An 18934-nucleotide genomic window follows, 5' to 3' on the forward strand; every position below is an offset into this window, starting at 1 on the left:
AGTCTGAAATTCTAAAAGTGTCAGTAAAACAGATTCTGCTAAATGATATCTCAGTAATAAACACAGGGACAAAAGTATTTCTTTGAAAAATTATAGGATAAACTGCTTAAGGAACTGAATTATTAAGATTCATCTTCATTTCAATCTGATGAAGAACAAAGTGATGAGGAGGGAAAAAGCAAATCAGAAATACTGTGAAATATCAGGATACTATGTCATTGTTCAGTTAAATGTCCCCATTGCTCCAAACCAAGACTATTTCAAAATTTATAAGGCTTTTTTTTTTGTTTGGGGGTTGATTGTTCTTTTAGTTAGTTTGATTATATTTTTTCCCATTCTTTTGAGATATGGGTAATCAAGGACTAGCAGTATCTTCTTGGTGGAGATTGAAACAGATTTTTCCATGTTCTACAAATGAAATACATGATGAAAATTTGCACAAAAAATTGGAATAATAGGAAAACTGACATCTCAAGTGTCTTTAATATATTTGTCATATGCTAGTAAACCTGTAAAAATAAGGACAATATTATATTACTAACTAAAAAATATAAAATTAAAACCAACTATATTCCTCTATTTATGGCACTTTTGCTTCTGTGTTTGAATGAACCTGCGTAGGATATGATGAACTGTCAGCAAATATTTGACATGTTTGGATCTAATTTAGAAAATTTATCTGGATTGTAGCTAGAAGTAGTAAATTGTGCTGTTCAGGTGTGTAAGAAAGTTTGGCTCTGATTAAACCTAATTGAAAAAATATTTATGAACACAAAGAATAATAAGAGTACTCTCTTTTTTCTGTTACAAAGGTTTTTCAATAACATTCAGAAATATCACTGGCATAGAGCAAAGTTCATAAAATTTGAGGTGTGCTGTCTCCAGAATTTACAAGTCATTACAAGTAGTGAGTGCCTCTGAGATTCCTAAAGATATTCTGGCATCTAATATCTTACATTTTTGTGGTATAGGAAAATCTTTAAGGTTCTTGCTAGACTATTTTAATAAAAAGCTGGCCTCAACACATAAAGGACGACAGAGAAACAAAAGTAGGTAGGGATCAAGCTAGTAGCCTTCCTTGGCTATTCCATGCCCACCAGCGGGGAGCCATTAAAGACTTCTCCATTCGCACAGGAGAGCCCCCAGCTTATCAAAAGCTTCTCCAGACACATAAAAGAGTAGAGAGGTACCAGAGCAACCCAGTAATCCAACCAGAGACACATCATCTTCCCTCCTGGACCTGTCTCTGGGGACCCTCCAGGCCCATGGTCTGAACCACCATCATCTGCAGCAGATGGACCATTTCTGGACCATCTTTTGAATGGAAGGGTTTTACTGCCTACACAGGGATGAGATGCATTATTGGATGCACAGTAAAGAATATTTTGGAGCGGTAATGCTTATTTGGGAATGTTTAGCAGATGAACAAAACATGGGGTAATGACAGTATCAAGGTGGGTTAGGAAGGCAGGTGTGGTCAAAGAGGAGCTAGGAGACCAGAGAGCATGAAGACAGGTGGCAGCTCAGGGCACTTGCCTGGCGCTGTCCATAAGTTTGTGCTGTGCCTATCAGGAACACCTCAGCCTCCCTCCTGGTCCAGCCCAGGGGCAAGGAGCTGCTGCAGCCGTGCCTCCCTGGCTGTTGAATTCAGCAAGTCCCCTATAGATCTGAGCCCCCAGTCTGGTTTTCTCAGAAGAATATGTTATTTGTAGGAAGGACTTGCTCCCTTCAGCTTGCAGGTGGTCATCAGCCCCTCATCCCAATAAATTGATAGTTAATTGTTTGATTGGACAAACTATGAGCCCTGAGAAATGAATTTGATATTATTTGGAAATGTAAATATTTTAATAAAATATGTTAATGTTTATATCAGCATTTACTAAGAGCTGTTCCTGTCCATCAAGAAAGACTCAGTGGAGTTAGAGAAGTTACAAAGAAAGGCAAAAACCATATAAGGGAACAGAACACCTACATTTTAAGGAGAAATTGAAAAGGCTGATACACTAATTTGAAAAGGAGAAGGCTAATTAGTAAGATTTCAAAGACCAGGAAATTAGAACAGTTCTTTGCCAAATCCCACGCTAATAAGCACTGGGGGCTGTCACTGAAGCTAGTACAAGACAAACATTTTTAAAGTATTTAAAACATGAGGCAATACAATTCTGGAATTTATTGCTACAGTAACTTGTGGGTGAAAATTATATCAGGTTTTAAAGTGGTTTAAACAATTCACAGATAACAAGTCCAGAGACAGATACTAAAATGAATACATAGGAATGTACCTTATAACATCCTTAATTTAATGATTGTAGATAATAGAATTTACAAGGGAAATAAACTGCTGTAGCTGGGATAGTATTCTGGTTTTAAATGGCATATTCTACTAACACTTCTAAAAGAAGGACTAAATATATGTGGGAACATCAGGAACATTTCTTGCATTCTTATTTATATGTACTTTCATCAGTTTCAAGGGGCCATTTTCTTAAGTCTTACACACATGAGTTTCTGAATATGTACTTTTGCAGACAATTAATCTGGTTTCCACTATCACACCAGTGTAGTAAAAACAATAACAGGTTTATGGCTTCAGACTGATAAAAACTGCAGAAAGATGAAATGGTAATTAAAGAAATATGTTCCAAAAAGAAATTATAGTGACAGCTAATCAACTTAGCCTTAACAGCATGAATAAAATATCAGAACAGGAAATATTGCTTAAAACCACAATCTTAAAATATAACATTAAAAGTGTTTTAGGCATTTGCTATGAAGTACCCAGATACGGTCAATAGATGTTATATTTTTAGAAGATTCTTTAGCACCAGTCAATAGAACTATCTGGTTAGGTCTCACTGTTTAAAGAAAGCTCAGTTGTTAGGTCAGATAGTTTGAGAGAATTCTGTTTCCATGGAGCACAAATAAAACACTTTACAGTTCATCATTTCTATAGGAGAGCACTGTCCCTCTCACAGTAAAGTGAGAATTTATTGTAAACGTAAAGGAAAAATTAGAAAGATTGCTCTTCCTTGACCTTGAGCAAAATCATGACTTTGTTTAGAGAGAAATTCTTTCACTTTATAAAACTTGTTAACTGGCAAAGATGTTACTAAGAACTTGTGGAATAAAATATCTTTTCCTTCATACTGTCTTTGCTCACCCCAGAATTTATTGCAATTTTAGTTTAAAAGAGGGCTGAGTAGAATGTTCAGGTAGCTAGTAATAGGCATGCTGTTTTCAGTCCAGGTATGACAAAAAATAATAAATCTGTCTGCTATTCTCCTATGAAAATAATGCTAGAAAGACAAGTTTTAATGTTATAGACCTGGTGATTCAATATATATAACTCCTTTATCTGAAGATCACCCTCATGTTACCCATTTCTCTACAGAGATCTTATTTAAAGCTAATAACCAGTGAGAAAATTTTAAAATAAATACATTATTGATACCTCTAAACATTAAAATTTAGAAAATAGTTGTATGCTGGGAGACACTGGCATGCAAGCCACAATTGTCTCAGCTCTCAGCCTGGGCAACTTTTTAACAAACTGTAGTATATTGTTTCTGATATTACTGCTGGAATATTTAAAGCAAAAGCTTTAAGCTCCTGATATGGAATGTGTCTTCTTGAGTACGAGGCAAGATTTTAAACTGTGAGGGATACTTTTCATCAGTGTTGATTGCCAATTGTTCCCAATATTCAGAGACTCTAAAATTAAATACATAGATCATTTATGTTGAATGCTCTAAAAATTCTCTCCTAACCTGAGTGTAGTCTGGAAAACTTGGGCATTACTGCCTGCTGTGTGTGCAGAATCTAAATTAAATATTTAAATCCATTGTCTGAATCTGCAGGTGCAAAATGGTGTGTAAAATCAGTAACTGTCCAAAAAATCACTCAGAAAATAGATGCCCAGTTTAAATAATCAGAACTAATAACACTGTTACATCTGTAACTTCTGTGATTTCATGATTGCTATAAAGATGTTTTGAATGCATCTATTTCTATGCAAATTCAGTGTGAATATGTCTGTTTATATGCAAATAAAACAGAATATAAGAAAAGGGATTTTTTTAAAGATAATTCACATCTTAAATGTAACCACTAAAATACACTGTAATATCTTTGTTCTTTTGGTGTAATTGCTATAATTTCTTGGAAAATTTCCGTCCATCTCCGATTGGGGCTGGGCATATTTTAGATAATAGAATCTGTTAACATAAAATTAAGGATAGCATCAGAAGCTTGCAAGAAAAGTTCTTTGCAAAACCACAAAAAATAGTAAAAAATATAGGGTAGAGCTTCAGAGTTTCTGGCAAAATTAACATTTTGAAGCAAGAAAATATACTGTTAAGAGTCCCAAATTAACGTAATCCTCTCTCCATAGACATCACATTTATATTCTTCCTTTTTCCTCTCTACCTGACAAGATTGTTGAGTCCAGTTTTCCTGAAGGAATCTTGAAAATTTTAAACTCATAAATTGAATGTTCACTTTTACAGATTAATGATAAGCATATATCCCAGAAACTATAGCTTTGGGATGGTTTTTATGCCCGAAAACTATGTTTGTATTCTGTGAATTGGGCCACTATTTTACACTTTATTATTCTTAAGCAGCTCTGGAATCTCAAGCACTCTTTGGAACTGGGGAGTTAAGTCCAGTTTATCTTCAGGCAAGTGCTCCTTTAAAGGAAATTCAGCAATGTGATTGTTCTATCTCCATACTTAAGCACTTGGTTGGACTGAAGAGTACTTCATGTGTGCAGGAATTTTTTTATTCCCCAGAACAAATCTTGTGAGAGTAATATGACTCTGAAAAACAGAATGAGACCAAAAGGATGTGATTCTTTTCACTTTAAAGATTTAGAAGACCTCTAAGCCTAGACACTTTCTATACCAAATGATTCACCTCCATAGATTAAACCATCCTCTAGTTCTTAAAAGAGCTGTGTCTGATGGACTGAATTAGTGAACTTCTGCTCAGATGACTTAGGCTGAATTAGGCTCCAGCTCAGATGAGGATCTTGTTAAGTCAAATTCTTCATACAGCCAAGGGTGGAATGTTGGTAATACTCAGAGTGAATGTTATTATGGTGTCTGATTAGAGTTTCTTTGTGTCCAGTGCCTTTCCTCCAAGCAGAATGTACCTTCAGCAGAGTCTGGCTCCATCTTCATTAGGCACTTAAAAGAGAGAAGAAAAATGTCCTCTTCTTTTACCCTACTATGGGTGAACAGAGTCTTAGATAAAACATGGATTTTAATAGATTTATTTATTTACGTATATTTAAAGCTGTTATGGTGACTTCCTTTTAAGGGGCTGACCTCTCTCTGAAGTGCACTCATGACCTCTTTTAGGAGGTCATGTATGAACCAGTACCTTGTCCATATGTCCATATGTATGAAACAGTACCTTTCTTTCTGAGGTAAAATTTCTCATAAAACATATTTACAGGCTTTAGTCTTGGGTTATGTTAATGATCTCTTATATCTTCAGGCAGAAAAAGACCATGCCTACATGAAGATCTTGGATTGTACCGGCTTCACATTACTAACAGTAGTACTGATTGATCTCTTTCCTAGAAACTGATTTATCTACAGGTTGAACTTGAAATAGAAACATAATTTTTGTGATTATAAAATCATAATGTACCAAAATTCTGATGAAAATAGATTTACCTTTTTGATGAAGAAGGAAAAAAAATCCAAAAGCATTTTAACACAGCTCCCTTTTAAACATGAAATCATGACTCTGAGAATTTCAGCTTCGTATAAATTCCTTCTTAGGTAAGTATGACTTCTCCAATAACTGATTTGCAAACTATCTATCTAATAATTTTTCAGCAGGAACTAATGAACTCCTCCACATTGTAACATTTCATTTAGGCTAGAAAAATGCACATTAAATTGAAAGCCATCAATATAGTATATATTCAAAGCACAAGGGAAAACTTAACCTTGGAGCTGCTATGACACACAAACTCAGTACATAAATTACTTATTTTAAATACTCTACTGATTATCATAAAGCAGACTGAGAAACACTGAAATTGCCTCTTTCTTCCAATATTCCATTTACTTTAATGCATTGTGTCAGTGTTATATTGATATAAAGATGTTTGAAAATGGTGCCTGTAATCTACATTTTTGATCTGTTTAAAGAGCTGCTGGCTTCAGCAGAACATTAATGCAAATCTAATGTACCTGCTGGTATGATTAGCTGAATCAAATGATGGCATTTAAGTAACACCTAAATAATCTTAATTAGGATCTTCAGCTCATCTTAGCACTTGGAACTCTACAGATGGATAGTCTTAATTATCAGCCTTTTGATTAGGATAACAGCTCTAATCAAGATGATGTGGTTCTGATAGACAGCATATCAGTAAATTAATGACTGTTGTTAAAAAGAAAACATAAGTGAAAAACAAGAGCTGTCTGCTATCTGGAACCCGGTAAAAGAATAAAGTCTACAGTATGTGAAGAAATTAATGCTTTGTGGGAAGAACATAAGTATTCACATTTGGTATGTGTGGAATTGAGCCAATAATAACGCCTACCCTCAGTTTCCCCCCTTCTACCCCCCCTAGACTAAATATGGATGTGTTCCCTCTTGCACAGGCACAAATCATAAGTAATGCAAATTAGTTTATAAACATTCCTTTTTGACATCTTGTGATTTTAAGAATGTCCAATGGACACAGGGCATATTAACCAAACATCAGTGAGTAACTTCCAATATGTAGGCAAAAGTAACAAATGGCTTTTTGGTGTTGTTAGTAGATGTTGTTCATTTGAAATGGAGGCTATAAATTTAAAAGTATTGCTACATCACTAGGAACACAAAAACACACTGAAAATGCAATACTTGCTTGCAGCCAACTTACATGGTGTAACATCTGCTTCTGCAATGTTTCATCATTCACTGCTGGAAAATAAAATAAGTGTTAGACTAATTAGGATACCACGGTAGAATATGATAAAGTGTTTGTTAACATTATCCAGATATTGAAATTATTAGTTGAGTGTTTAAAACACCCACTACTTGATTCTAATTATTGCACTGGTGTCGCAGACATTTTTTCATAGAAATCCTTTATTTGGGATTTGTTCATCTTGTGGGAAGCTGAGGCCCCAGAAGAAGAATGTAAACAATTGTTATCAGCTGGTGTGGAATGTAGCAGGTGCAGCGGTGATTGGGCTTCTGTGAGTGTTTGGATTTGCTGACCACTCACAGGAGAGTTTGTCCTTGCTTTCTGCTGGACACAGAACTTTGTTATTCATTCTTTTCTATGCTATTCTTAGGATAGCAGCCTCTGAAACTTCTCTCCCTATTCTTTTTAGTATAGTTATAATGTATTATATATCATATATCAATAAATCCAGCCTTCTGATCATCAAACAAGATTCTCGTCCACTTCTCTCACCCCTGAAGACCTTCATCAGGTCGCTGTAATACATTGGTACGTTTTATTTATATATCAGTAGGTGTTTGTAAAAGTTATTTTGTATTAGCAAATGATGGGCATTGAAATATCAACTCTTTCTGCCTAGTCCAGATCATTTTACTGAATAATTTCTTACCTTCTGATGAGAGTGTGACTTATAGGAAAAAAAATTTGTTTTCAACTTTAAATGAGTATCTTTGGGCTTACCTTTGGATACACTCCAATCTCCTTACTGAAATAAGAAGAAATAAACAAACTTCACCACTATAATAAAGGGAAAGCAAAAAAATACCCAACCAAACCAAACCAAACCAAACCCAACCCATCCTAAACCACACAAAACCAACTGAACTTGAAGAGAAATAACTTAATGAATGTAGAAGTTAGTGCCTGGAGATGAAAACCAGGTATGTTTTGGAGGAAGAAATAAGCAGGATGAGAAACATAGCTGACACCTAAAATAACAAACAGTGTAAGAGTAGCTTATGTACAACATCTTGTCAATGTGTTCTTTGAATATTCAAAGAATTTTGTTTTCACTTTTACACTTGATTTACAGGGAACACTGGCAAATCCATGCTACTCTTATAAACACTTACAGTGGAAACAAAATGTTATATAGAGAATAATTGATCTTCTATGATCAAACTAACTCTTATGCCATGACAGTTAATAGGTTCATCTGATTAGGACTGTCTATAAGACCAAATGACCTGAGAAATATTGGTTTTGGACGCATGAAGAGGGAAGTTTTCAGGGGCAAGTGGCAGCCTTAAATGCTTTTGAGAGGTAAAAAGAAAATAATTTTAAAATATTTGTGTTAGGTGGCACTCTTCACAAAATCATCTTTGGAGGAAATATTAATGAAGATTTATCATTTTCCTGATTGTATGACCTGCCAATCAGTCAGGTTGCACACTGCAAGGTCTCCTTTTGAAAGCAGAGGAGAGCAATGAGACTAAGGATGCTGGGAGTGTTAATACCATTGATGCAGGATTTCCATTTTCAATTTGCAATCACTTGATTGATTTATATGAAATACCAGGTCAAAGAGTCCAAGAAAAATAAAATTCATGATATGAACTATATTTGGTTGAGATAAAACTCCCCCCAAAATATTATGGCTTGTGTAATTTCATGCAGCTCTTGATTCTCCTCAAAACCTCTCCCCATCTAATTTACAGTTATTAGAGATAAATTATCTAAAGGAAAATTTTGGGCTTAAATTTCCCAATTATGCTGTCAAGTGGGATATATCAAAGGTATATCTTGAAGTTCTAATACATTTAACCACAAGAAAATTTGTAACAGATTTAGAGGAGTGTGAATGTTAAAAAATGCAAATAAAGCCAGATTTCGAGCCTCAATGCACGTATGATTTTAGTAAAAGCAAAGTATGCTTACTCCCTGCCTGTCTTCCATTTTAAATGTGCTACTAACTTTGGCCCACAGCATTTTTTTTACACTTTTGATACAAATTACAGCCTTAAGTGTTTACAAAAAGAGAATAACAGGAGAGACAAAAAATGTTTATAACAAAATATTTCTTCATTTCTTATATGCATGCTTTTAAATATATCTGTCTGTTATATATACATAGGGTCTAAAAAGTATTTCTAAAAGTTTTCTACATTTCCCCAAATCCCTCATTAATTATGTGTTTCATAAAAACACATAATAAGATCCAGAATCAAACAATATATAAAAGATAATACCTTGATAATCCTTCTTCCATCTTCACCAGTCCAGTAAAGTCTGCATTTACAAAGGTAATATATGTTGACTAGAATAAGCACAAATATGTAACTTATTAAATCAGGCATTTAATATAATCTAAAATGTATTTTTTATACAACCTGCAATCTATCTGTTTAAATTAATTGATATTTAATAAACACTTGCATAGTGCTTGCTGTAACATTAGTTAAATGTTGATTTGTAAGTAAATAAAAATTGCCAGTTTATATTTATAAAATAAAGCCCTGATCCTGCAAGAGGAGCCATACTGATGGATTCTGGTACCACACTGTCCCCAGTAGGACACTCTGGAAAATACAGGACATCTCAGAAAAGTTCACAGGAAACGAAAACAACAACAACAACAACAAAATTGTCTAGTATGTTTTTCTTGGAGGGGTTTTGTCTGTTCTTCTTTGAGACCTTTCATAAACTCCATTAGGTGCCATGTGGTGTCCAACACCCCGAGGACAAAAGCTGAAATGCTGCAGGCTGGATCCATGTGGAATACCAGCTCTTTTCCTTCTGACACCTCTGTGGGCACACAGGGACACAGCAGGAGTGGCCCTGGTCTCAGGTGTCACTGTCTGAGTATTGCATGTGTTTCCACCCATATTTTGTTGTTTGCATTCACAACCAGCCTTGTGGGCCTTTGCTGACTCTTTAGAAGGATGCTTTCTCTTCTTTAGTGTTATTTTGTTTACTTAAAGGAATTAAGCTCTCGTGTGTTTTAAAAAGTATAGGAATCTTTTAAATAATCATATTTTGTATACTGAAAGAGTGAAATGTGGATGGATTTGGGAGGATAGGGAAGAAGACAAAAGAAAAGGCACAACATATGGCACAACATATCTAGACCCTGAATGACATTTGATGTTGAAATTGCGCATCATTTACTATGGTACTAATTGGTCTCTAGCTACGATTTTTCCATTTAAAATTATATGCCTCCCTGAAGTAGATTATGGCTATCATTTAATCACAACAATGACATTTCCAACTGAGATCTGGATCAGTGTTATTACTGAGTGAAGTCTTAAAATTCACACCCCACAAAAAAGCTTTAAACCATTCAACATTTTAAGAAATGCGTTTTTTAGTGTTTTTTTCATTTTTCTCACTTACTTACACTTCTGCTTGTTGCTGATACAAATTATCTGATTCAAAGTGTTTATGCCAGAAAGTTAAACCCATGAAATGTTAATGCCACATGATGTTAACAGGGACGTGGGAATTAACCACTCTCAGAAGCTGTGGAAATAATTTCTTGCTTGTTTTTAGAAGACTACAGTATTTCATTTATTTTCCATTCAGGTTTTTACCACAGAATTGGTTAATTAAGTGCCAATTTAAGACATATCAAGCAGGGAAAATTAAACTGAGTTTAATTTTGCATGAGTTTAGCATGCAAGATGTGCAAATATTTCTAAAATATATTTAGAACATAGCAATGGTGCTTGATTTCTTGGATTAGATATTTTATATGGACAATATATGCTGACATGATGCCTAAACAGTAGGCAGAAAATTTTATAATTATCTTAATAATTTTATTTTTTATTGGAGAATTTGCTAATGTCTCTGGATGTAGAGTAAATATACTGTGGCTGAAATGTTTCAGAAGTCTGCCTATCCATTCAGTTGGTCTGGTTGCTACTACTAGATACTGTCAAGTAGGTTACACTTGAAATATATTTTAAAAATATTTTGATCACATCACTGTAAGCACAAAAATATATATCTGAAGATACAGAAAAAAAATCTCCTGATGGCTAAATCTCAAAAAGCTCCTTTTGATCCACTGCTTATCTACTTCCTATGTATCCTTTTTTTTTTTTTTTTTTTTTTTTCTGGAAGAATGGGAGAAAAGCCTGAAGTGGTGCACACCAGGCCTTTCTCTCAATGTAGTTCCAGTGCCCCAGTGAGAAAGGCTTGGAGTGGTGCTCAATGTGAGACACCTGCAGTGACACATAGGCCTCCACCTTGAAACCCAACTTTTTTTCCCCAGCTCATATTTCACATCAAGGAAGAAAATTCTTCACTGTCCCACTGTTGACTGAGATTGGCTGAGGCCAGACCTGAGCTATTCATATGAAATCATAAACAATTGTCCAAACTGAAAAGACTATTTTCTATAGTCTTTCTAAATTTCTATACCTACATAATGTGCCATATTATAACATATTCTGTTAATCTCATAGTAATAACAACAATAACAATAACAATATTAATCTTAAAATAATAGTCATGGGTATTTCAGTAAGTAACAGCTTTAGGCATGATACTCTCTTGACTGATGGAACTTCAGACAACAATTAAAATGTGCATCTGACCAAAAGCAAAATTACATTTCACGGCTGGAAGGTGATGTGTGTGTGGGTGTGTATAATCACGCATTTTATTTTATTTGTATTGCAACCAAGTCCTACGTTGTATTTTGTATGCATATGAATTATTAGCACACACACAAACACACACATATACATAAATAAATACATATTTTATATATGTACACCCACAAACACATTCCACTTGCCTATCTTACTATTTCATAAGACCCTCTACTCCAGATTCCAAATAGTCAAATAGTCACAAACTGTTAAATATGATATGAGTTAATTTTCTTTTTTTATCTGGTACATTAGTTTTCTTCTCTTATCAGACATAATAGAAAGCAAGATTCAGATGCCTGTTTTGAACATGATGGAAAAACAAGTTGAATTTTATTCAACTAGGCTGTTCTAAATTCTCTTTGAATGGATGAAACAGCTAAAAAAATTCTAATGGCAGTTTTACTAAGCCCCAAATTTAATTTTTTTCTGTGAAAATGAATTTGTTGATTTCAGTGTATAAATATTTTCAATTAAAAATCAGTCAAGTACCCAAAAAAATAATCAACCTTGTTTTTCTAAAAATCATAGTTGTTGTAATATAAAGATTTTTGTACCTTTAAGAAATGAATATTCATTGGTAGTGTCTAATAAAGAGTCAAACTGCTCATCTCAAACTAATTTAAAAATTATCTTTCAATGTAGTTAGAATAATGAGGATGGACATAACTGATATTGACATTCATAATTTTCTTTCCATTTGCGAACTGCTGACTATATTTCTATCCTTTAAATTCAAAATTATTAAAATATTTGAAAGAATTTTCTAGAAAATAAATTGATATCTATAGAACATTGAATTGCTTTTTCAAATTTTTAGCTCATACAAAAAAAGCTTTTTCTAAATGCATACTTAAATCAGAAAAAAACCAAAGCCCACAAACATTATTTACTTGCCAGAGGTTTTAGCTTCAAAGCTATATGCCTAGTTAAAGTACTCCAAGTGTTCTTATTAATTTCAGGAAAAACTGAATCTGAACTTCAGATATTGGAAAATTAATCTTGGGCAAACAAGTCTTGACACTAATTGGTTACAATGCTTATGATAACAAACTGTTAGCAGAGGAGACTTAGAGTGTCAATCGTCAACCAGTCAGTTGGGTCAACAACTAAATGCTTATTTAATCAAGTTGCAGAAGGTAATCTTAGCAGAGTTCAAGTTTATTTTGTTTCCTTAGGTTTTTGGGGGCAGTGGAGGCAAGGAAGGAAGGCAAGAGGAGAGAGGCATATATAACAGGACATATTTGATATAAAAACCGGATTTTAATAAAACTACAAACTAAAGATTTAACTTACATGGAGTGAAAGTGTGCAAATAGCATCAGAAATTAATATACGTACTCAATGTATGTAACTTCTGAATTTTGATGGAATCATAGTGTTACTAGGAGTGAGATATTTCCCAGTTTGGTTTTACTGTATTTTAGCTATTGCTGAAAAACCCATCTGAAATAAACATTTTTTAGTAAATTAATAATATTTCAGTCTGGTTTTAAATTCTTCAAGGCTTATTTTATCTCATATGGACTATGGATATAGCTAGAGAATATTTTTGTTCATGATTTTGAGAAAATAGAGATATAAACCAAAGCTAAAATTAGTGATTGGTTGCTTGCTTTGGTTTGGGGGTTTTGTTGGTAGTTGTTTAATTGGTGTTTGATTTTGCTATAAGGTCTGAATAAGGCAAACTTAGAGGCCACAACATTCTTTTTTCTGATGAAATAAGGAAAAAAATCACTTACTTTCACTTTGTTTTGTTTTCTGTAAGATACAGTTTGCAAAACAGGCATACCACTTAAAGAGAGTCTGAAATGCCCCAGCCCATTACTTTGTGACTTATTTTTAATGCAAAAAAAGGTAAGTAGAAGCAGTCAAAAAAATAAAATATGTAAGTCAGTCTCCAGTTGAAAGAGCCTATCTTAAAGATAGGTTCACAGGAAAATTTTATGTTATACAGAAAACAAAATTTCTTCTGATCTCAGGAAATTCCTTTTCTGATAGTGGCACAATGATAATAAAGCTGTTTTGAACATCAGTGCCCCGACAAAATTGGATGTTTTCAGTAGAAAATATTAGTTTGGTATAATGTTTGAAGATAGGAGACATTTATTAATGTCTTTTGTGTAGTCATGATCAAGATTACAAACAATTAAATGTTTTGAAAATATATGAACACAAGTATAGGAAAAACATTATAAGACTTGGGAATATAAATGTTTACAAATTTATCCTTATTTAACATATCTGTTCTTTCTCTATCCTGAAAAGAATCATAACTGTTTACATCTGCAAATGCAATTTGGAAGCTATCTAATGATGACAATGGTAGCACTTCTGGTGGTTGACATCCCCACATCCTAAGCCTAGCTAAGTAGGAATATTTTAGAACACTAATATGAGAAATAGCATTGATATTGATATATCATTTTTAAGAGAAATAAAAGAATTCTATTATTTTCTTGAAAATATATATGGTCAGTGCAGCTCTTTAATCTGAGACCTTGTATTTTTTACAGAATAAGATAACACTTTGGCTTTTGCCCTTACAGATGAGCTACATTAGTCTTCTATTAAATTTACAAAAATTATTTTAAATTAGTTCTTTTCATACTGATCGTTTCATTCAATAAAAAAAGTTAAGTAAATTGATGCAATTTATTTTGCCAAAATTATTCATTGCATGTGACCAAAAACTGAAGTCCACTGTGCAATTCGCTGATATCTTTGTATGTCTATACCTGGTTTAAATATTCCTCTCTTGCTCATTCTCACCATATCTCACCAGCCATCTACTAATTCACATTACAGCTATTCTGTGCAGGCAGGAATTTTATAAAAGAGACAGATGCATACATTTCAATGCAATTTATAAGAATAATGTTTAGTATCTCTATTCTGCATTCAATTGCCTTCTCAAGTTGGCTGCTCCAAACAAAGGACATTAACTTCACAATGGAAAGAAAATGGTCAGGGAAAGAAATAACAGTTGTCCATAGGGAAAGGAAGATCACTGTTAAGATAACATAATTGCTTTTGAGACAAATCACTTTGGAGTTCTTTAATACTCCCTGAAATATGTCTCTAACCTTTTCCTAGTACTGTATTACCTAGTCAGTCCAACTACAGTTATTTCATATATGACACAGATGAAGAATGCCTGGGTCAGGTATCCTTCAGAAAGCAGTATATAACCAGGAGCACTGCTGTCAATTTGTGCTGACTTTTTGAAAGGAAATCTCAGAGGCTGATTATCTGCCTCAGTTCTGGATAGCTCCAACATCATATATCTTCATTAGCATATTCAAATAGAACTATTATCATGTACTAATTCCATTTCAATCCAGCCTGGAATTTCTAAAGATGTTCGCTGGTATTAAGTGGTATGGTCAACTGTGCACTGGATGTCAGCATTAAGTTATGTGAGTAAGCTTCTGTACCACAGAAGCAATTTCCTTATGCTCAACTTGGAGGAAAGAAGCAAAGGAAAATAAAAACTACTACAACTCCAAAGATCAAATATCCTTTGCTTTCTGGTAAGCCTGGTCAAATGACTGATACTGAAAAGGGAATTGATGAAGTGGTAAAAACTGGTGTGGGAGTGGTTTGAATGACATAGTTTGAGCTGTGGCAGCTCAAAAAATTCAACTTGTGGCCTGATTCAATGTGTCTGATTTTACCTGAAACAAATTAAAAAGCACTCACACCACGTTTTGCCTAGAGAAAATGTGCAGGTAGTTGCAGCAACTTCAGCTGACATTATAGGAACTTTACAGGGCTTTCTCTCTGTGACCAGTGGAAGAGTGCTCACAGACATGCATACTAGGGTCTTCTTTACTATAGTCAGGATAAGGTCCTTCCTATCTCTCCTTTATTAATAATTCTGATTTCCTGGAGGAATTTTCCATGGCTTATACTGAAACTGGGAGAAGTAAGTATGAAATTTGCACTCTCAAGACAGATTTTTTATGAATAAAAATATTTTCTAAGGCATTCACTCTTTAGTTTCAATAGAAAATTTGAATTAGTCAAGCTTCCCCCTCCTCCCCATTCATGTTTGCCACTTTCAATAAATATAAACCACATTCTTTTAGCAGGAATCAAGGGGATGTCTGTCAAAGTTTTTCTCTCTAAGAATATACACAGACTACCACGTGGACATCATTGTCTAACACTTAATCATCTTAGATCTCTTTTGGGATTCATTATTACTGATTGTGTAATGCCTGTTATATTACTTTGACTGTAGTTAAAGTTGCCACATGGGATATCCATGGAGTGTCCCAGCTAAGTAGCTGCAATAAAAAAAAGTTTAGGAATCACCGTGAACTCAACTTGATCAACTTGTGGAAAGTACATTGGGAATATAATCCTCCACTCCCTTTTGCACATCGACTCAAAAACCTGTATTTAACTGCCAACACACCAGTCAAGGAGTTTTAGGCACATTCCCGTGTCCTATTCACTAGACTAAACTGTCTGTCATAGCTATAGCTGACAGTTTAAAGAGGGGTGTATGAGAGATGTGGAAGCTACTGCAGTATGAAAAATAAATGAGAAAGAATGCTGCCAAAGAGAGTAGGAGCAGTGATCAGAGCACTAATGAGGTACTAAAACACACCCTGAACAAGCTTGTGTATATTGCTTAACTAACCAGACATTTATTTGTTCAGGGTCCAATTTGAAGATATTAGTTAATTCATATGTCTTTGTTTATAAATGTTTGTTTTAGTAAATAAATGTAACTTTTTCCTTTTTACGTGTTTTGTCAAATGTTGTTAGAAGATGGGACATCTACAATCCATGAGTTCAATCTTTAAAAATTTATGTGTAAAATTCTGGTGGGAACAAAAAAGAAGTGTCTGTCTTTAAATACACAATAACTAATTACCTACAATAATGTTATTTTACAAGGTGAAAATAACTTTTTATTTATTTATTACAGAAAAAAACCTCTGTATCAGGGAAGTTTTGCTATTTATGTCAATAACAACATTTTGCAGGTACTGTGCAGGTGTTAAGTGTTGCTCATGAAATACAAATTTTTGGCTTAACGTATCAGCAGGGGAAAGTAGGGAAGTGAATATAATGTAAACCATCACAATATTTTACTATATTTATATAAGTAGGAGGTCCAGAAGAAGACTACTTGTTGGCTCCTCTGTCCCTTGTGAAGCCTCCTGGATATTTGTGCCCAGCTGAGGGGTCCCACCTGCAGATAATGGAGTGGTTGCAGTCCCCCACAAGGGGCCAGGCCTGTAAATGTGGGATTTCTTCTACTGACTGAAGGTGCCATTTAATTCTCCATGATCAGAAATCTATAGCATGTGCCACATGTACTGTTTAACCTACTAATCCTGTTCTTAGCCAGCTAAAAGCTTCTCCCTAGGCATCTTGAGGCATTACTGCTGCAACTTCTACTTCTCAATTTTCTGTGTCTCCCCAAATGCTTTAAATTCTGTTTAAATTTGCTTGAATTAATTGAATTTAGTGGTGACACTTTTACTACTGATCTCTAAAACACAATAATTAAACATTTCTCCCCAGGAAAAAAAAAAATTTCATCTAATCTACATAATGCAAACACCTTATACATAAAAATTCAATTTAAGAACACCATATTTCCTACAGATCATGAGAAAATTAATTAATTGAAGATGATGACTAAATTAATTACATCAATTAAAATATAACTCTAATATAAATATCTGTATGAATTGTGAAATAAGATAATGTAAATTCTAATTTTTGCCAAAAGATGGTATTGTAGTTAAAATATGTAGCTATAAAAGATAAACCCAAACTAATACGTCATTACTAAATAAAAGTCTTCCAATCATTTTTGTCTTTTATCTACTCAATTACTCCTTCTGAACCTAATACTTGCTTCCATTTATTGCTGGGTTTGTGTTTGGTTTCATTTTATTTTGTTGGTTTTGTTTTTGTTGTTTTTTTTTTCCCTCCAAGTAATTTTATAGTAATCCAGGTGGAACTGTAGCATTTTTTTTGTTCTTTATGCAGTGTACACTGTGATTTGTATTCATTTGGGCTTGTTTTCCTTGTATGGCATTTTTTCTAAGAGCAAGGAGTAACCTTACTATTCTTCCTCTCCTGTTAAAAAAAATATTTTATGTCTCATCTAGGAATTTAAAACAATAAATGAAGTGTCTCATAGTCAAGCCCTGGCAACAACAATGCATTTGAAGTAAGATTAACTTTCCTATGGTACTGCATCATTTTGGGGGAAAGCAGAGCCAAGATACATCTATTGACATCATCAATATATTTCAAGCCTGAAGATGTTTCTGAATAAAAATGATGCAACCACTTCAGATTCTTTCTATTTGGCATTTGAGATCATAATACATAACATAATATTGAATATAAATTATATGTGTTACTCTAAAGATGCTTTATAATTTCCTTTCCTGTGCCAAATGCAGCTCTTAAACTGCTAAGAAATCATCTAGTACACAGAGCACAAGGTAATAACAGCTTCAGTGAGGAACTTCTTTGTCTTCTGGGAAGCTTCATAACATCGGAGGCATTCGTAGTTAAAAATGCCTTGAATGCATCCAAATACATTTTACTTGAACAGTTAAAAGTGAAAAAAAAAAAACCCTTAGCAGACTTCTTTCCCTAGGACATTCTAATGGTGTTTTCTCTCTCAGTAGTCAATGGTCTGGTGAAATTTGCCTTTCTTTAATATAAAATTATTTTTTTTTAATCTGAGATAATATAATATATTGATTTTTTTTTTTCCTGAGCTATAGGAGCTTGTAGCTTTAGATCTTTACTAGGTTTAAATTTCTTACATAAGTTTTCACCGTACTATTCACACAAGTAACAATGTTAAAGCAGCAGAAACACTGGTTAAACCTAGAACAGGCAGGACTTTCTGAAAAAAAATAATAAAACACACACACATAAAATTCAATGTAAGTTAGCTCACTATGCTTTTCACAGCACTTTTTGGCGGAGGAACAGGGGACCTGACTAAGCTGAATCCTGTCTCTTTGGCAAGTTGCTGTATGCAGTATCAAAATATCCAGTCTCTGCAAAAAGAACCTTATAAGGAGATCAGAAATGCAAAAGATCAGGGAAAAACCACAGGAGATCTAAGACTTGGTAAAAAACATGCAGGAGGCTCTTGTGAAAACCCACAAGAGAACTGACTTTTCCTGCCTTCCAATATGCTGTCCCATTCATTAAATGACAATGTTTTCCATTAGATGTTGAGTCCATTTCTCAGCAAACAAAATTATGTACTTAGTTGCTCTCTATACCTTTTAGGATTTTAAACTATCTTTTAGGATGAAACTTTCTTTACAAGTATAACGTCACATTATTGCGTTGATGG

The sequence above is a fragment of the Ammospiza nelsoni genome, chromosome 2 (genome assembly GCF_027579445.1).
Source record: "Ammospiza nelsoni isolate bAmmNel1 chromosome 2, bAmmNel1.pri, whole genome shotgun sequence".
NCBI classification, from domain to species: domain Eukaryota; kingdom Metazoa; phylum Chordata; class Aves; order Passeriformes; family Passerellidae; genus Ammospiza; species Ammospiza nelsoni.